This window comes from Geotrypetes seraphini, chromosome 2 (genome assembly GCF_902459505.1).
Source record: "Geotrypetes seraphini chromosome 2, aGeoSer1.1, whole genome shotgun sequence".
Classification (NCBI taxonomy): domain Eukaryota; kingdom Metazoa; phylum Chordata; class Amphibia; order Gymnophiona; family Dermophiidae; genus Geotrypetes; species Geotrypetes seraphini.
This window is the reverse complement of record NC_047085.1, coordinates 151,285,490-151,307,014: the sequence shown is the minus strand read 5'-3', so window position 1 is coordinate 151,307,014 and position 21,525 is coordinate 151,285,490.

Here is a 21,525-nt window from a genome sequence, read left to right as displayed (position 1 = left end):
AATTACTGTCCAGCTGGATAGACACTGATTAATGGAGCAGAGCCAACATTGATTTAGCAAAAGGAAATCTTGTTAGGCAAAACGGTACAAGCTATTCTGAAGAGCAAAATTACTGTCCATCTGGATAGACATAGATTAATGGGGCAGAGCCAGTACTGATTTAGCAAAAGGAAACCTTGTTTTTCCAAGCTGCTAGATTTTTTTTGAAGGGGTTAATATACACTTAAATAAGGATGAGCAGGTAAATACAGGGTGCCCACAAAAACACTCTTTGATTTAAATGGTTACAAAATCAAAACATATTGGGATATGCTTATAAATAAGATGACAGCAAATACAAGTCCCCAAAAAGCACGGTTGGCAAGATCTTACACATTCACTTGCACTTTCACCCTTATAAGTGCAGAAGTTACAACCTTCAGACAATGCAATGAGATAAAATGACCAGGTATTCCTCAAGTGGCCCCCGAGATCACTGGACGTTACTGTTTGTGACTTTTTCCTTTGGAGGTACGTACCTCCAGTACCCGCAACTATGGATGATCTGCAAGAACGCATCGCTGAAGCTATAAACATGATCACGTCAGATATGCTTCGGAGAGTCTGGTCTGAGCTCAATTATCGCATCGATGTTTGCTGAGTAACAGGTGGGGTAAACATCGAGTGTATGTAATCAACAGATACCATATGAAACTTTATGAGTTGATGGAACCGTAGCCAAAAAGGTGAACATTATTCCAATAAATTTTGGTTTTGTAACCATTTAAAACCAAGGAGTGTTTTGTGGGCACCCTGTATAATAAATCTGGATTTTCAAAAGGCATTTGACAGAATTTCTAATGAAAGATTTGTCAGAAAATTAAAAAGTCAAAGAATAGAAGATGATGTCCTATTGTGAATTTGAAACTGGTTTTAAGAAAGGATTGGACAGTTTAAGGAGGAAAAGTCCATAGTCTGTTATTGAGACAGACATGAGGGAAGCCACTGCTTGCCTTGTATCGGTAGCATGGAATGTTGCTACAATTTGGTTTTTTGCCAGGTACTAGTGACCCCAATCAACATCTGGCATGTTAAATCACCTATTAGTAAAACTTCTTTTTTTATATATACATAGAAACATAGAAACATAGAAATAGACGGCAGATAAGGGCCCACGGCCCATCTAGTCTGCCCACCTTAATGTCCCTCCCCTACCTTTGCCCTGTGAATAGATCCCATATGCCGATCCCATTTGGCCTTAAAATCAGGCACGCTGCTGGCCTCAATCACCTGTAGTGGAAGACTATTCCAGCGATCAACCACTCTTTCAGTGAAAAAGAATTTCCTGGTGTCACCTCGTAGTTTCCCGCCCCTGATTTTCAACGGATGTCCTCTTGTTGTCGTGGGACCCTTGAAAAAGAAGATATCTTCCTCCGCCTCGATGCGGCCCGTAAGATACTTGAACGTCTCGATCATGTCCCCCCTCTCTCTGCGCTCCTCGAGCGAGTATAGCTGTAATTTGTCAAGCCGTTTTTCGTATGGTAGATCCTTAAGTCCCGAGACCATCCGGGTGGCCATTCTTTGCACCGACTCCAGTCTCAGCACATCCTTGCGATAATGCGGCCTCCAGAATTGCACACAGTATTCCAGGTGGGGCCTCACCATGGATCTATACAATGGCATAATGACTTCTGCCTTACGACTGACGAAACCCCTTCGTATGCAGCCCATGATTTGTCTTGCCTTGGACGAAGCCTGCTCCACTTGATTGGCAGACTTCATGTCCTCACTGACGATTACCCCCAAGTCTCGTTCTGCTACCGTTTTTGCTAGGATCTCGCCATTAAGGGTATAAGACTTGCATGGATTCTGGCTGCCCAGGTGCATAACTTTGCATTTTTTGGCATTGAAGTTGAGTTGCCATGTCCTAGACCATCGCTCCAGTAGGAGTAGGTCGTGCATCATGTTGTCGGGCACCTTGGATTACGAGCATAATACGTTCCAGGAGCATGCTCGTAATCCAAAATGCTCGTTTATCAAAGCGAGTTTCCCCATAGGAAATAATGGAAATTTGCTTTGATACTTCCCACCCCCCGAGGCCAGCAGCGCTGCTCTATCCCCCTCCCCCACGAGAACTGGCATTGCTCCCCCCAAAGGCCCCCCCCATGAACTGGCACCCTCCCCCCGCGATCCGCACCTCCCCGCCGCCATCAGGCACCCCCCCGCCGCGACCTGAGGTCCCCCCAACCCACCCGAACCCTCTTCTTACTTTGCTGTAGCCTCCGCAGCGGCGCCGGCACCAGCATGTCCTGTGCGCGGTGCCTGAAGATCTGCTTCCTGTGCTGGGCCTTGAGAGTTCACGTTCGACGTGAGAGTTCACGTTCGACGTGAACTCTCAGGCCTTGAGCATGCGCACGTGCTCAAGGCCCAGCACAGGAAGCAGATCTTCAGGCACCGGCTGGTGCCGGCGCCGCTGCGGAGGCTACAGCAAAGTAAGAAGAGGGTTCGAGTGGGTTGGGGGGACCTCAGGTTGTGGTGTGGGGGTGCCCGATGGTGGCGGGGGGGTGCCCGATGGCAGCGAGGGGGGTGCCCGATGGCGGCAGGGAGGTGCGGATCGCGGGGGTGAGGGTGCCGGTTCGCAGGGGGGCACTCGCAAATCGAAGCATGCTTGGTTTCCGAGGCACCAATTTTGCGAATGTTTTGCTCGTCTTGCAAAACACTCGCAAACCGGTGCATTCGTAAACCGAGGTACCACTGTATTCTGAATGTCTACTATTAAATCTCTGTCCACTTCTTATGTCTGTGAAGGAGGCTTGTATATCACACCATTCCCTCTTTCCAAATTGATCCACAGTGCCTCTTCCATGCCCTGCAGATCCTGCAATTGTGTAGCTTTAATATGATTTTTAACGTATAATTCTACTCCCGCTCCTTTTCTTCCTACCATGTCTTTCTTAAACAGATTATAGCAGTTCAGCAATTTTGGTGTGATCATTTACACCAACTCTGACAAATAAGGAGACAATATGATACGTGTAAACTGCAGGAAGACAAAAAAAAAACCAAGAGACTCTTTTTAATACTGAGCCAAGCCCAAGATCACCTTTAAAGGGTTTAGCATTTTTCAAACTGCATATCTGATTCATATGGTTATGCTACCAATTACTTTCCCTTTTTGTGACAATGGCATAGCCATCTCTGCACTGCTCTTGGGGTTGTTTTTTTTTCCCTTCTTCAGATTTCCTGAATTCATCATTTCAGCAAAGCTCATACCCATGACCTCAACGCTGAAGAATAAATAACAAAACAAAACAACACAAGAACAATGCACACATGCTATGACAAGCACAATACAACCACTTTTCAATTTAAGAACCAAAATTACAGTTACATTGCTGTCAAAGTTCAAATCCGTGCTCTGCTTGTTCTATTTGTGCATGCAGTTTGCACAAGTCAGAATTGATTTCACAGTTTCTGGGGGAAAAAAGTATAGACAGGACCAGATTCCATTTGTTGCAAAACCACAATTTCCTCAAATACAACCCCCCCCCCCCCCCCCAAGAAGAGATCAAGCCTGTTATCATCCTCCCTTCCTGCAATCTCCATCCCGGCTGATTAAGGCTTTGATGAAACACATCTGCAACAGCCACATCATGTGGTGTGAGGGCCGGATGCAAAGGAACAACTTAACTGTACAAAAACAGAGCTAGAAATTCAATTGACTTCTGCATTGCCAAATTTGGAGGAGGGCAAAGTTCCTGCTCGGCAGCACTCTCTAAGGGACAGAGCCTGATATGTTCCCAGTCAGACCAAATATCTTTTTCTTGGGCTTGAAAAAGAAATGCTTTGGGGCCAATTATCTCTGGCAATACCATACGATACAGGTTATAATGGTTTGAGGGTTAAAGTTAAGTAAACTAGGAGAAACTAATCTGTGGGAAATGAGCAGGAACTATATAATAAGCCTTACAGGGCTTGTGGAAGTATTGTGAAGGGAAGAGGCAGAGATACTATACCCAGGGGGGCAGTGAGAAACATATGCTGCATGGTGTTATTGTCTTTATGCAAGTGCCGTTTAAAGATAAAATATCTCTGGAGGGAATTTGGTTATGTTTGCCCTTGTTCTGTAACTTTTTAATTAACTTGACTGTCCTTTAAGACACAGTAAGTGCTACTGCCAGTACATACCATGCTTTAATATCATGCACGCTCATTTATAATTGTGTGCAAGTCTTCAAGAAATATAGCATAGTGACTGCTGAGTAGATCGAGAGAGGATCTTTCGGCTGCCCATGGACCACCTGCACCACAAGTAAAAGACAAAAAGTATGAAAAAGGCCTCAGCTGGCCCAGTTCTCTTTTATACTTCCTATGTGACTTGTCTATCACAAAGTACACAGATCGTAATTTGAGCAGAAACTATCCCTCATGCAAAATTGGAATCTTGCTTCCGCTATATGAGTCCCCCAAATGAATCTATAACTGACATTTCCATTCAGAGTTAAGTACATACATTTTTTTTTTTAACTTGGAGATAGTCAAGGTGTGCCTAGATATGCCTTTCTGGTATAGCATCAAGCTCTATTGGGATAATCTTATCTGTTTAACAGTACTGCTTTTGCATGGTAACATAGTAAATGATGGCAGATAAAGATCCCCGTGGTCCATCCAGTCTGCCCAACAGTATTTTTTTTCTATGAAATTTTTGCCTTAGAAGTCTGCCTGGCACTGTCATTAGGTTCCAACTACTGGAGTTGCCATTCAAGCTCACTCCAGCCTTTCTAAACCATCCCAAATTATTGTAGTTCCTGTTGAAGCCCTCCCTAGCCCGTCTCACCTGTATAGTCATATTACAGTACACTGATCATGCAAGTCTGCTCAGTTCCGACCCTAATTCTTCAATTTATACCCTTCACTTTCTGATTAGAGATCCTCTGTGTTAAGAACATAAGAACATAAGCAGTGCCTCTGCCGGGTCAGACCACAGGTCCATCCTGCCCAGCAGTCCGCTCCCGCGGCGGCCCAAACAGGTCACGACCTGTCTGTATCACCAGAAGGGGCTCCCTTGCCACCTTGGTTTCTCATTTAAGTCCTGTCTTCCTATCGAAGTCCTAACCCTCCGGTCTTGCACATGCACGACCTGGTTTGGTTTCTATACTCATTACCTGGTTAGCTTTCTATACTTGTGTTACATCCCAGCTCCTCCCTCAGTATCCCATGATCCCTTTATCCTTCAGGAATCCGTCCAATCCCTGTTTGAATCCCTGTACCGTACTCTGCCTGATCACTTCCTCCGGTAGCGCATTCCAAGTGTCCACGACCCTTTGGGTGAAAAAAAACTTCCTTGCGTTTGTTTTGAACCTATCTCCCTTCAGTTTCTCCGAATGCCCCCTCGTACCTGTTGTCCCCTTCAGTCTGAAGAATCTGTCCCTATCCACCCTCTCTATGCCCCTCATGATCTTGAAGGTCTCTATCATATCTCCCCTGAGCCTCCTCTTTTCCAGAGAGAAGAGCCCCAGCCTATCCAACCTCTCGGCGTATGGGCAGTGTTCCAGCCCTTTTACCATTTTCGTTGCTCTCCTTTGGACTCTCTCAAGTACCGCCATGTCCTTCTTGAGGTGCGGCGACCAATACTGAACGCAGTATTCCAGATGTGGACGCACCATCGCTCGATACAATGGCATGATGACTTCCCGTGTTCTGGTTGTTATGCCCTTCTTTATGATGCCAAGCATCCTGTTGGCTTTTTTCGAGGCTGCTGCGCACTGTGCAGATGGCTTCAGTGATGCATCCACCAGCACACCCAAGTCTCTCTCAAGTCTGCTGTCTCCCAACAATACCCCCCCCCCAATTTGTAGTTGAACAACGGGTTCTTTTTCCCTATATGCATGACCTTGCATTTGTCCACGTTAAAGCGCATTTGCCATTTGTTTGCCCAGTCTTCTAGCTTGTCCAGGTCTCTTTGTAGGTCCTCACACTCCTCCCTGGTCCTAACTCTGCCGCACAGTTTGATATCGTCTGCAAATTTTATAACCTCACACTTTGCCTCCTTTTCCAGGTCATTTATAAATATGTTAAAGAGTAACGGCCCCAGCACCGACCCCTGTGGTACACCGCTTGTGACTCCCCACCAGTCAGAATATTGACCCTTTACTCCGACCCTCTGCAGTCTGCCCGACAACCAGTGCTTGATCCATCTGTGCACATCCCCTCCCACCCCGTGGTTCCACAGCTTCTTAAGCAGCCTTTCATGTGGCACCTTGTCGAAAGCCTTTTGAAAATCGAGGTAAATGATGTCTATGGGTTCCCCATTGTCCACCCGACTGCTTATTCCCTCAAAGAAGTACAGAAGGTTCGTTAGGCACGACCTTCCCTTACAGAATCCGTGCTGGCTTGTTCTCAATAGGTCATTCTTCTCGATGTGCTCGCAAATGCCGTCCTTGATCATAGCTTCCACCATCTTCCCTATAATTGAAGTCAGGCTCACCGGCCTGTAGTTCCCGGGGTCACCCCTCGATCCCTTCTTGAAGATAGGTGTGACATTCGCCAATTTCCAGTCCTCTGGTACCTCACCAGTTTTCAAGGATAGGTTGCAAACATGCTGGATTGTGCCCGCTATTTCTTGTCTTAGTTCCTTCAGAACCCTTGGGTGGATCCCGTCCGGGCCCGGTGATTTGCCGCATTTTAGCCTGTCTATCTGTTTGAGGACATCCTCCTTACTTACCTCTATGTGATCCAATTTTTCAGCCTGTTCCCCACTCATGAGCTCCTCTGAGTCCGGTATATTAGATGTGTCTTCGCTCGTGAAAACCGACGAGAAGAACGTGTTCAACCTCTCAGCTACCTCTTTATCCTCCTTAATCACTCCCTTCCTATCCCCATCGTCCAACGGCCCCACCTCCTCTCTCGCTGGTCGCTTTCCCTTAACGTAACTGAAGAATGCCTTGAAGTTTTTCGCCTCTCTGGCCAGCCCCTCTTCGTATTCCCCCTTTGCTTTTCTAACCTCCCGGTGGCATTCCTTTTGGCATTTCCTGTGCGTCTGGTGATTTTCCTCCGTTGGGTCCTTTTTCCATCTCCGGAAGGATACCTTTTTGTCCTTTATCGCCCTCTTTACTTCTGTTGACATCCAAACCGGGTCCTTTGATCGAATGTTCTTGCAGCCTTTCCTGAAACTGGGGACATACATTCTCTGTGCTTCCTGCAGGGTGTCCCTGAATAGGGTCCAGGCGCTTCCCACAGTCTCCATCCTAAAGATTTTTCTGAGATTCCTCCCCACCATTTCCCTCAAAGCAACATAGTTCCCTTTCTTGAAATTCAGCGCAGTTGTTGCGGTCCTCCTTACTATGGGTGTCTCTCTTTCTAATGTGAATCTGATCGTGTTGTGATCACTATTGCCTAGTGGTCCTCCCACTTCTATCCCTCTAGCAGGCCCCCCTAATCCGTTTAGGATGAGGTCAAGAGTAGTACCCCCTCGCGTCGGTTCTTTGACTAGTTGCTCCATGAAGCAGTCCTTCACAGTTTCTACAAATCCTGTCTCCCTAGTGCAATTGGAGTGACCCGTACTCCAGTCTATTCCCGGGTAGTTGAAGTCCCCCATCACTGTTACACTTCCAGTCCTGCATTCCTGTCTCAATTCTGCTTCCAAGTCGTGTCCGACTCCTTCTGGCGCACCAGGTGGTCGATAGTACAGCCCCAGTTTTATGCCCGCACCCTTGTTTCCGGGTAATTTGATCCATAGTGATTCCAGCCCCTCTGCCTTGTTGTGTTTGTCCCACATATTTTTGAATTCCTTCACCGTTTTGTTCTCCGCCACCTTCCTCAGGAAGGTATTCCAGGCATCCACAAACCTCTCAGTGAAAAAGAATTTCCAAATATTACTCTTAAGTCTACCACCCCATAACCTTAATTTATACCCTCTAGTTTTACCATATTCCCTTCTCTGGAAAAGATTGGTTCTGTGCTCCCCTAGAGTATACATATTCAGATCTTCCAGTCTCTCCTTGTAAGTCTTTTGGATCAAACCTCTTACCATTTCCGTCTCCTTTCTCTGAACTGCTTCAAGTCTTCTTATATCCTTTGCCATAAACGGTCTCCAGAATTGATCACAATACTTCAAGTGAGGCCTCACCAATGACCTGTATAGGGGCATCAATACTTGCTTTCTTCTGCTGGTTACGCTTCTCTCTATACAGCCTAGCATCCTTCTGGCTATAACCGCTATCTTGTCGCACTGTTTCTTCTACTTCAGATCTTCAGATACTATCACTCCAAGGTCCCTCTCCCCATCCATGCATATCAGAAATCACCTACCAGTACATATAGCTCCTTTGGATTTCTACTCCCCAAATGTATCACTCTACAATTCTTTGCATTGAATTTTAGTTGCCAGACATTAGACCATTCTTCTATCTTTTTCAGATCCTTTCTCATGTTATCCACTCCTTCTGGAGTGTCCACTCTGTTACAAATCTTAGTATCATCTGCAATGATGCAAACCTTACTTTCTAGACCTTCAGCAATGTCTTAACTGAAACAGATAACTTATTAGTTTAAGTGTGGGACCATATGCACAATCATCTTAGATGGAGCCACAGAATATCTGGCATAAAGTCCCTTCCACTTATGTTTGTTCTGCGGGTGACTGGCAGAATATTGCCTGCCAGCTTTTTAAGTCTTTATATAAAATAATTTTAGGTTATTGCCTGTATTGCTCTATCTTTCGGTAGGCATGTCAGTTTTCCAAGTGATTTGCTCTATTATAAAGCATTTTACACTTCTCTCTCCTTATTCGCGGGCTTATTGCTCGCGACTTCGATGATTCATGGGTTTTGTCTTGATGGCTCCTCCCCCAAATGATGTCATCCCAGAGTGCAGCTAAAAAGTTTGGCGCTTTTTTCCCAGCACTTCCTTCAGTGTGCAGAGAGAGAAATTTGCTTTTGTCCAACACTTCCATGCTTACTGTATATCAGCCATGCTTATAATGCAAAAATTGCAATAAATAACTTGATTTTCCAAAACAGTCGTGAATATGAACATAGAGTTCATCATTTCATCATATTCACGAGGGTTTAAAAAAGCCTGCGAATAACATAGAAAAAGTTATTCGTGATTTTTCCATATTTGCAGGCCGGCTCTGCCTCTAACCCCTGAGAATATTCATATTAATAGGAGGTGTAAAAATTGTCCTCTTTTAATGTGGTTAAAGGTTTATACATTCCTAAGCAGGTTTACTTTGAGCCAATCCAAGAGGGAGTATCCCCAGGGTAAAAATTTGATTGGAAGTGAAAAAATAAGTTTGCAGATTGTATTTTCAAATGTTCATACCTGTTTCAGTTGGCCCCACCAGAGTATTTTTTTGTACCTTATCCTGATATATCCATAAAAAGGCAATTAATCAAGGGACCAGTATTCAGTGAGACTTACCCAGGTAGTTTACTGCCACTGAAAATCCAGACAGATTCAGTACTATCTCAAGTAGTGGTAGGACAGTCCAGGGAAGTTGGCATTTATTCACTTAGTGATGGTCTAGACCAGGGGTAGGGAACTCCGGTCCTCGAGAGCCGTATTGCAGTCGGGTTTTCAGGATTTCCCCAATGAATATGCTTGAGATCTATTTGCATGCACTGCTTTCAATGCATATTCATTGGGGAAATCCTGAAAACCCGACTGGAATACGGCTCTTGAGGACCGGAGTTCCCTACCCCTGGTCTAGACAATATTCAGCGCTATTTGGCTGGCCAGGAATGGCTTCTGACTGGCCAAACAGCTTATAACCAGGTAGCCACTGTTATTCAGCAGGAGATGGCTAGTTATCTCCCACTGAATATCCTGTTCCTTGGATTGGCAATGACTAGCTATGTCATAAGCAGTGGCATAGTAAGGAGGCAGGGTAGACTGCCTCAGATGCTGCCTTGGCAAGGGTGCCGGCAACTCTCCTCTTCCCCCCTTGTATGTCTTCAAATCTTTGCCAGCCACAAGCAGCATCTCTTACCCACTGCTCATGCTGCCCCTTAGTCTCTGGAATTTTCAACACTTTTCCCCCCTATGTATCCACTACCCTTTGACCAGTCATGACCCGTGCTTTTGTAAAATGTCTGCATTGTGAATGTTCTTATGTAACCCGTTCTGAGCTTCGGGGAGGATGGGTTAGAAATTGAAATAAATAAATAAGATTTGAAACAATGTCAAAACACAGCATTACGATTCTGAAAATAGGCACTTTGCAAAATAAAAACCACTCTTTTCAGTTACAATGGTAATATACCGTAGTGCTCGGAATTTAGGAATTTGGTTGGGCTTAGACCTTTTTGCACCCCCTCGTATATAAAGTTCATGCAGATAAACATCAGAATCTTACAATATGACATAAAATAATAACGTGTTATGCCAAAGCTTAAAATAAAACAGCTAACATCAAGTTATCAAACAGGGAAGTATTATAAATAGAGCTCCCAATTAAAAGATTAATACACAACACAGCCTGAAAAAATACTCAAATAAAAATGTCAATTCCGAAACACAACTAAGAAACTTATTAAAAAAGGATTAGGCTCCCATAATAAAATGTCACATGGATTGTAACTAGCATTTCAAAACTACCATTTAGCTGTGAGTTAAAACAATGCATACATAAATATTAAAATATGTAAAGATGGCTACTATGTCAGAGCTGTGTTGTGTATTAATCTTTTAATTGGGAGCTCTATTTATAATACTTCTGATGATACATAAAATTTATCAAAGCATATCAAGAAAGACTTGTGGACTTCAATATGTATACTTTTGAAGAAAGATGAAAGAGAGGATATAATTGAGACATTTAAATATTTCTTTGTTATAAATGCACAGGAGGCTTGTCTCTGCTGGGGTCACTCAATGATAGGTACAACCCTGCATCACCTGCTTCATCTTTCTTCATTTCTGTACGTAGAGTGGCTGCTGATATATCATTAAAGATTTCCTGGACAATATTATGCCGGCAATGGAGAGTGTTTTGCTGACCAATACCAGCATTATTCCCTGATATTCAATACTGAGTCCTGTCCAGGCTTTGGGATTGAATATCAGGGGGGGGAGGGGGGATGGAGGGGGGGGGAGGGGAGTTTGAGCCAGTTATATCAATAGTCAGCCCTTCACTCCATAAGCCAAACTACTTAAAGATAGGACTGCTATTTATGCGGCCAGATTTAAGTGGTTTAGGCCCCTTTTATCAAGCCATGTAACGCTTTTTTATCGCAGACTGCTGTGGTAAAAGCTCCAATGCTCAGAATTCCTATGAGCGTCAGAGCTTTTACCACAGTGGTCTGAGATTTTTTTTTTTTTAAACCCTTACGCAGCTTGATAAAAGTGGGCCTTAGTTATGTGATCAGGGCTGAATATCAGCACTTATTCTGACTCCAACCCCTGGAATGCCCACAAGTTAGCCGCTCTCAAATTCAATGTTAACCGGTCATTTTCAGCAGCCGTGAACAAGTGATTTAACTGGTCAGTGGCCATTTCTGGCCAGTTATATCATTTTGTATATTGGCTGGTTTAACTGTAGCTTACCCCCACTAAACTATTCCTGTCTTCCTCTTAAACTGCATAGTTATGCAGGTAGACAATAATGTCTTTAGTGTCTGCTTCCCAAGCTCTAATGTGGTTTGTCTTTTTTATTTATTTATTTATTTAATGTATCTGTATTCTTTTCCCCATTTGCAAGAATCTTTTTGCAAATCTCTACAGAATCTACCTGGCTTTCTTCCTTAGACACTCTTTGAGTCCTGATGTTATTCCTATGCAGCCTATTTTGTAGTTCCTCCATCTTGTAGGCCAGTTCATTAAGGGCTCCTCTTACAAGGCCGTATTAAGCTTTTTTATCGCTGGCCACGGTGATATTAGCTTCGACGTTCATAGAATTCCTATGAGCGTCAGAGCTAATACTGAAACGGCTGGCAATAAAAAAGTTTAATGCGGCTTTGTAAAGGGGGGGAGGTAAGTAACATAGCAACATAGTAGATGACGGCAGATAAAGACCCGAATGATCCATCCAGTCTGCCCAACCTGATTCAATCAAAATTTTTGTAAAATTTTTTTTCTTCTTAGCTATTTCTGGGCAAGAATTCAAAGCTTTACCCGGTACTGTGCTTGGGTTCCAACTGCTGAAATCTCCGTTAAAACGTACTCCAGCCCATCTACACCCATTGAAGCCCTCCCCAAGCCCATATACAGACACAGACCGTGCAAGTCTGCCCCGTCTGCATGTCTGCCCAGTACTGGCCTTAGTTCAATTTTTACTATTATTTTCTGATTCTAGATCCTCTGTGTTCATCCCATGCTTCTTTGAACTCAGTCACAGTTTTACTCTCTACCACCTCTCTCGGGAGCGCATTCCAGGCATCCACCACCCTCTACTTAAAATAGAATTTCCTAACATTGCCTTTGAATCTACCACCCCTCAACCTCAAATTATGTCCTCTGGTTTTACCATTTTCCTTTCTCTGGAAAAGATTTTGTTCTACGTTAATACCCTTCAAGTATTTGAACGTTTGAATCATATCTCCCCTGTCTCTCCTTTCCTCTAGGGTATACATATTCAAGGCTTCCAGTCTCTCCTCATACGTCTTCTGGCGCAAGCCTCCTATCATTTTTGTCACTCTCCCCTGGACCGCTTTAAGTCTTCTTACATCCTTCGCCCTATATGGTCTCCAAAACTGAACACAATACTCCAAGTGGGGCCTCACCAATGACCTGTACAGGGGCATCAACACCTTCTTCCTTCTACTGACTACGCCTCTCTTTATACAGCCCAGCATCCTTCTGGCAGCAGCCACTGCCTTGTCACACTGTTTTTTCACCTTTAGATCTTCGGACACTATCATCCCAAGGTCCCTCTCCCCGTCCGTGCATATCAGCTTCTCTCCTCCCAGCATATACGGTTCCTAATGGACCTAATGGACCTCCTCTGTCTCTGTAGATTTTTCACTAACTCTGACACATCTCTCCGCAATTCCACTGTGCTTTCTTTTATTTCTTACACAGATGTGATATTTTGCTTCAGCTTGATCATCTACCATCTCATTTATGCCTTTGTGAATATCTCCTCACCACTTCTTCCCATCATATCCTGCTCCAAATCTGATCATGAAGGCTCAATATTCTTGCCTGTCATAATACCTAATGGCTCTCTCCCAACACTCTGTTCCTTCACTGCAAGCATAGAGCAAGTTAAATTTTACTGATTTTGCTTGTTTCATTTTTGTCTTGTGTCTTTTATCATTTTGCAACAGGTGGCTTTGGGGTTCATTTTCAAAAAAGAAAGACATCCAAAAAGTAGCATAAAGGGGCAAATGGACATTTTTCTCACCAAACTCTTCCAATTCACCATTTTTGAAACCTAATTTCTAGACTTTTATCTATGCTGTGCATCCACAGTTCATCCAAATCTCAAGGGTGAGGCATGGTGTGGGCAGGACGAGAGCAGGTTTATGACCTGGACCTTTTTCTGCCATAATCAAACATTTAAGAATACATCCAGGATATAGATGTCTGGGACTGGACATGATTTAACAATGAATAAAGGACAAAAAGGTGCCCAAATTGGCCAAATGACCACTGAAGGGATGTAAACATGACACGCCCCCCCCTCAATCCCCAGAGGTCACTGACTCCCTCCCACCCCCAAAGATGTTAATAAAAGTATGTACCTGCCAGTATAACAGCTTCAGATGTTATGGCCAGTCCTATTAGAACTTTAAGCAGGTTCCTGGAGTAGCCTGATGGGTGGTGGTGTGAACCATAGAGATGTGGACTGAGGTCCATACTCCACTCTAATCCTTGTAATAGAACATGTGAGCCTTCCAAACCTTGGGCTTACCTGCAAGTTGGCCAGACGGGTCCTCGCACCGTCCGGCCAGCAGGCCCGCCTCTGTCCAAATGAGGCAGGCCCGCCCCTCCCCTGCCCAACCCACAGGATCCTATGGCCTGATTGTCCCAAGCACCTAAGGCACCTCCTATAGTGGGAGGGGCCTTAGGCACCTGGGACAATCAGGCCCTAGGATCTTATTGGTTGGGAAGGGGAGGGGCGGGCCTGCCTCATTTGGCATCCTATACAGCATCCAGGCCAAAAGGCACAAGTTTTTCATAAATAATCTTTCTTTATAATACCGAGGGCCTCAAAATAGTGCCTGGTGGGCTGCATGTGGCCCCCGGGCCATGAGTTTGAGACCACTGCCTTAGGGTGCCTTACTGTTCTGATGGGATGTCTGTGTGGCTAGTCTACTAAGAATGCTGGCCCCTCTAATAGCTTGTTCTGTGTATTTTTCTTTTTGTAGGGAAAGGGAAAGAAGGTACCAAGCCTTGCGGCAAAGCAAAACCAACAAAGAGAGGCACTGGAGATGTCAAATCCAACCTGTGGTCACAAATCCTTTATTTGCAGTTTGTATCAAAGTTTCATAACAAGTCTTAAAACAACAAAGTTCCAAAAGACAAAGTCCCGACTAGGATCTAAGTTTCGGCGATACCATCGCCTTCCTCAGGGGACTTTATGAACTTGCAAAGTGCTGCGAACTGTGCGTGTGAACGAGTCGGCGTCTCTTCGTCCAAAAAGAAGTGCCAAAAGTGACTTGATACAAACTGCAAATAAAAGGATTTGTGACCACAGGTTGGATTTGACATCTCCAGTGCCTCTCTTTGTTGGTTTTTCCTTTTTGGACATTTTTTTTTCCAAAAATGGTTCAAAAAGATAGATGCACTGAAGACAAACACATCCATTTTTGAAAAAAATGAGAGAGTTTTGAAAATGGGCATGTTTGGTATTGGATTTTTGTGCATGTTCCTCAAAACATCTAAACTCAGATATAGACATCATATCAAAAATGCTTTTCTTTCTTTTCATTTTTGCTTTTATTAAGCAGCCTCCTACCCCAGCGCTTTACAATTATGCTGACATTGCCCTCAGTGACATAACTTCCTCCATTTTTGTGATTCATTAACAGTAATAGTGCTTCACGAATAGAATATAAATCAGAATAGGGAAAAAGTTGATTTAAAAAAAATAATAAATTAGAATATTATTCAAACATCTGATTCTTCTGATGAATCCGTTATATCATTCAGGGCTCCTTTTACAGCAATTCCCTTGTGGCAAATGCACTGAAGTCCATTCAGTTCCTATGGGCTTCTATACATTTGCTGTAGGAGAATCGCTACAGGGGCTTTGTAAAAGTGGTCCTCAATTTCTATCAGTCAATAACACTGGACAACAAAGTTTTTGCTTCTTCAACACTTTCTGGAGTCTCTTACAGATTTTTGGCTGCTGATCATGAAAATCATGTTTAAAATTACATATCATGTACCGTTTTAAGAAAAAAGTACATTTTTTACAATTTCTTATACTTTCAGGCTAATGCAATTCATAATTAATAACTGACGACAAGATTAAGGAAGGCATTTTTATCAGTCCACAGATCAGACACGTCATCAGTGAGAGATTTCTGGAGAATTGGTCCAGGACCTGGCAACTAAACTTCAGTGCCAAAAAATGCAAGGTCATGCACCTTGGCAAGAAAAATCCATGTAAGACTTACATTCTTAATGGTGAGATCCTAGAGAGAACTATAGCAGAACGAGACTTAGGGGTAATCATCAGTGAGGACATGAAGACTGCTACTCAAGTGGAGAAAGCTTCATCTAAAGCCAGACAAATCATAGGTTGCATACGCAGGAGTTTCGTTAGCCGTAAGCCCGATGTCATAATGCCACTATATAGGTCCATGGTGAGACCCCATCTGGAGTACTGTGTACCATTCTGGAGACCACATTACCGCAAAGATGTGCTGAGACTTGAATCGGTCCAGCGAATGGCCACACGGATGGTCACAGGGCTCAGGGATCTCCCGTATGAGGAACGGCTGAATAAATTGCAGCTCTACTCCCTAGAGGAACGCAGGGAGAGGGGGGACATGATCAAAACATTCAAATACCTCACGCGCCGTATCGAGGTGGGGGAGGATTTCTTCTTCAAGGAACCCACGTCAACACGAGGGCATCCATGGAAAATCAGGGGAGGGACATTGCATGGTGATACCAGGAAATACTTCTTCACCGAGAGGGTGGTGGATCGATGGAATGATCTTCCGATACAGGTGATTGAGGCCAGCAGTGTGCCTGATTTTAAAGCTAAATGGGATCGAAAGGTGGGATCTCTTCGCAAAGGGAGGTAGGGGAGGGTCATTGGTGTGGGCAGACTTGATGGGCCTTGGCCCTTATCTGCCGTCACTTTCTATGTTTCTATGTTTCTATGATTTGCAAACCTGTTAGTTGTACCAGAGAAGATCACCTGGAAAGCATTCAAGGTTGTCGTTGAGAATTTTCTTGGCAGTTACAGAGCACCAAACTATATTCAACTGGCTGACAAACTTCTTAGAGAATACAAAACCATGAAGTGTAACATGTCACTGAAGATGCACTTTCTACATTCACACTTGGACTTCTTCCCTGCAAATCTTGGTGCAGTCAGTGACAAACATGGTGAAAGGTTTCACCGGGACATTGCCACTATGGAAAAAAAGATATCGGGGGAACTGGAATCCATCAATGCTGGCTGACTATTGTTGGACATTGCAACGAGATGCACCAGACACTGAGGGCTCCTTTTACTAGCGTTTTTAGCGCATGCAGAATATCAGCGGATGCAAACCCCGCGCTAAATGAAAAAACTAACACCAGCTCTATGGTGGCATTAGCGTCTAGCATGCATGGCAATTCAGCGCGTGCCAAAACCGCTAGCACAGCTTAGTAAAAGGAGCCCTAAGTACAAATGAAAATCAGCAGGAAAACACTTTTAGCCATGGTGAACTATCGTAGCATTTCAGAAACTTTGTGCATTAAAACATGTTACAGTCAATTAAATACACCATCGTGTTTCTGAAAATTCCTACATGATACAGTCAGTGGAAAATTATATTTATGTTTATTTTGAAGGGGACTATCATAATGACCAGTTGTTGTTTTTTTTATAATTATCTTTATTAGACTTTCACAACAAATCACAAGAATATTCTTGTTCCAAGTAACACAGGAAGGAAACCATTTTACCATTCAAAACCAAAAATCAAATACAGAAATATTATTTATCCCTTTCTTAGACCACAATGATAGGGGGCATGGAAATATTTTAAGGTTGGAGATATTAAAGTGGCATTAAATTCTAAAGAAAAGGCTTAATGTGAAACCGGTTACTATCTTTACTCATAGTCCATCATATAATCAATCCTTGATGATATTTTTGACTTTCAGGAACTCCCTCAAGTGGTCTGGAGAAAAAAAAGTGTACTTAATTCCCAAATACCTCACCAAACTCTTGCAGGGATAGGCTAATAGAAACGTAGCCCCCAACTTAAGAGTTTCTTTACGCAGAGATAGGAAATCCTTTCTTCGTTCTTGTGTAACTTTAGAGACATCTGGGTATATCCAAATCCATTGTTCTCCATATAATTTATGAGAATTCTTAAAGTATAATCTTAACACCATATTTAAGTCTTGCTCAAAAACAAAGGAAATTAGAAGAGTTGCTCTCTCTGTCTCTGCATTCAAAGTTTGTTCCAATAACGCAGTCACATTCCCAAAATCAATCTGATTCTCTCCTTCATTTTGTTTATCCAATTCTTTTTGAGGCATCTTTTTATTTGGAAGATAATATATCTTGTTTATTGGAGGAATTTTGTCAGAGGGAATATTCAAATTTTCAATTAAATATCTATTCAAATAGACTATAGGAGAAGTTCTAGGGGAAAATGGAAAGTTCAAAATACGAAGGTTCTATCTCCTATTATAGTTTTCAATTTGTTCTAATTTCCTATGAATGAAGGAGTTATCTTTAATAGCTGCATTCTTAAATGTTTGCAATTGTTTTATATCGTCCTGCATTTGTATGGTTTGGGTTGAGAATTCCAATTTCATTGAGTCAACAGTTTTAGTAAGATTGTCCATCTTGGTATTAATGTTAATTACCTCCTCAGTTGTTTTGCTCGACGAAATCTCCAGCCACTGAAGGAGTGACCAAATGTCTCCCAAGGAAGCCTCCATGGGAGAGGAGTGAATTCTCTCTCTCTCTATACATGTTGAAGTCTTCAGCTGCCCTGCCATTACCGGCTCGTCGCCCTCTCCAGGAAGCCCCGTAGAATCCCTTCCGGGATCATAGTCCTCCTGCAACAGAGCCCCAGCAGACGCTGGACACGCGGGTTTTGATGGAGCAGGAGGGGATAAAGATGTTTCAAACCCCGAGAGGGGGAGAGGTTCTCCTACGTCTTCCCCCAATGCCGGGGCACTTCCTCCTGCTTGTGGAGCAACCGGGGGTTGAACCGCGAAGAAGCGATCGACGGTCTGCTGGACGGGCGTTGAAAATAGGGCCGGCGAGGGAAAGGCCCTTAACACCCCTTTCCTTTTAGAATGCGGCATAGTAATATGAATCTGCAAGGTAAAATATCTGCAAAAGGAAGCGCCAGCTTCGTCGGATTCCAAATCTGCTTCTCACTAGCGGTTCTCACACCGCCGCCATCTTGCCACGCCCCCGTTTCAGTAGGATCTGACCAGTTTGTTTTAAGGAAGCAAAACGTTTGGAAAAATTTGTTGTTCAGTGTAATTTTAAGGAGCAGTGCAATGGTCCTTGTTTAGACTGTCAGACTACGTCCTTCCCCCTCCCCCCCTAACAAATTTCCAAAGCTATTTCAGAGTTACATATGGATATCTTTCTCTCCATATTCACCTCTAATCATCATACTTATTTTCCTTCTTTTTGGTGCTGCATAAATTATCCCAATTTGCTGAAATGTTAAAACTACATTATGGTTTAATTTCCCTTCAATAAAAGCAAACTTTAAAATTACAGCAGTGTTCTGCACTCACAGCCTAGCTGATTACCTATTTATGGCTGGAGTCAGTATGGAGTGCTCTTCATTATATCATAAAACGCAGATCAAAAGCTAGAAGATAGCAGTCAAACAACCTGCCACAGGTGACATATTCCCATTTGTAAGAGGCAAGCCTTCACTTGTGTGTGTGCTTTTTTAAACATGCTTGTATTTTGTTTTCAATGGGAAAAGAGAAAGTAAGAACAAAGAAATATAATGCAAATATGTTTGCTAAAAAGATTGCTGTTTTTAAGGTCAGATCTCTGAAGCTGATGACTGTGACAACTATGCAGAGTCCTTGTTATGCACTGATACACATTTTATCTTCTTTCTCTTTTTTATGTGAAAATAGTTTATGTTTTTTTAATAGATGGTGTACTGTAGATTATGGGTCCTGGCCTAGTATGGTGTCTAAGCAATAAACTTTTCTATGTATATTAAGAATCTCTTGTGAACTTTAAAAATAGCAAGCAGTGCAGGAAGTCTTTGCCATGCATTTTAAATGGGTCTTAAAAATATATATTTTCATTTTTATTCTATACAGTTTTATGTCAGAACATAGAAATGAAAGAACATAGCATCGTGCTTCTAGACTGCATAGCCGTAAGTTCAACGCGGTTTACAAAAGATTATATAACAAGGAAAATAGCATAAGAAACACAGTAAGACTAATTAGCCAGATATTTTGAGAAGAGGTAAGTTTTCAACTCAGTTCTAAAATGTTTATAAGAACAAGCTGTAAGCAACAACGGTCAAAATTCTTTATCGTAGGAAGCTGCCTGAAATGCTAGTGTATGATCAAGAAATTTCTTGCTTTTACAACCCTGAACAGATGGAAAAATGAACAGGGCATGAGATCTTCTATTATGCTTATAAGATGCCATAAGGGAATCTAACGGCCATATAAAGTGGAACAGTACCATATATAACTTTATAGCAAAGACAACTCAGTTTAAACAGAACACGAGCCTCCATTGAAAGCCAATGCAAAAGAGAGGTAATGTGCTCAAGCTAAATATTATGGTATGCTCAGTCTACATGCTATGATCTGAGTATGAGCAATTCCTATCTGGAATCTGGATAAGTGCTGTTCCCTGCAGTTAAGGCAGAATACTGCTGTAACTTGCTGCACTGATTAAAGGAGGCATTGAAAGAAAAAAGGAGAGGAAAGCTGCAGAAAGAAATTCACTTTTTGCAAGATAATGAATCTGCTCACAAGGCTGGCAAACAATGGATGTTTGATGGAGTTGGGGTTTCAGTGCGCAGACTATCCACCCTACTCATCAGATCTTGCTCCATCTGACTATTTTCTGTTTCCAAACCTTAAAAAGAGTTTGAAAGGACAATTTTTTGAGTGATTCAGAGGTGATTGCAGCAGAAGAACAGTATTTCAGTGAACAGACATCGGAGTATTTTTGGGAAGGGTTACAGAAACTTCAGACAGGATGTGCCTACTGTGTTGAACTTATATGTGGAATAACTTGTAAGTTTCATGGCTCCACATCATTCCCTTCTTGGTCGGACTGGAGAACTTTTCAGCACCACCTCATAAGTGAAGAGGGTATTCCCGTGTTAACTGAATCTTTCAAAGTGTTTGAGGAGGGGGATTTCTGTATTCACTGACATTTAATTCAGCAAACAGGCCTCTGATGTCATAGCAATAGGGAAGCTCTCTGATACAGGCTTCTCCTGCCAGAGAGCTACTATTGGCTGTTTTGAAAGATGCAGTGGGTTTATTTTTTTTGCCTAAGAACACTGTTGACTAGAGATAGACAAAACTGCAGCTATAATGAGTTTAGAGTATGAAGAAGCAGTTTGTCTCTCTCTGGTTATTGCCTCTCCTTACTCCAAACTTCTCCCTTCCCCTTCTCACTCCTGTCAGCCTAGCTGTCGCTACCATTCAGCATTTTTAGTTGGCATTACTTATGTCAGCGAAGGCCTATGGGAAATTATATCAATCTGACTCTGGCATGGGAATGCAGATAGACCCTGAAGGCAGGGAAACTGTTTCAAGTATCCCTGATTGAATCATGACTAGCTAAAAGGTGTTAATGTCTGATTAAGAGGGTGCTTAGGAAATGGGTCCAGGTGCACAGATCAAGCAGATAGCCTGCTTGAATGGGACAAAGAAGCCAGAGACTAATCCCATCTTCCATGCTTGCAAGTATCACACCCTCCTTTATCCATTAAATTAACCATTGTTTCAAACAGTTTACAAATTCTAAACAGAAAGATACTGGAGCATACAATATTTTCTATATTCAGAATAAGATTCCAAGGTATAAAAGCCTCCTCTCTGCAACACACATCTATCTCTTTTTCTATCTAGCTATCTCTTGGCTTTTGGCTTGGCACTCTGGTTCTCTCTTGGCTCTCCCTCTCTTTCTCTGTCTATCCTTCCCTTTATCTATGGAACACGAAGCTTAGACCATCCCCCTTTTCTCTCTCTCTGGCTCTTCCTAGAACTGCAAGCTTCTATGTCTCTCTTTGTTTCTGGACTATGTAAGGCAGGGAAACTACTTTGCTCTCTATTTAATTGTAATGCTTAAATTGTAATGCTTCTAAATATTGCTTTTCTGTAAGCCTATTTCTATAATATATTCTTTATGCAATCACCTCTGGCTGTGCCTATTATTTAATTCTACTTCCTGGTGAA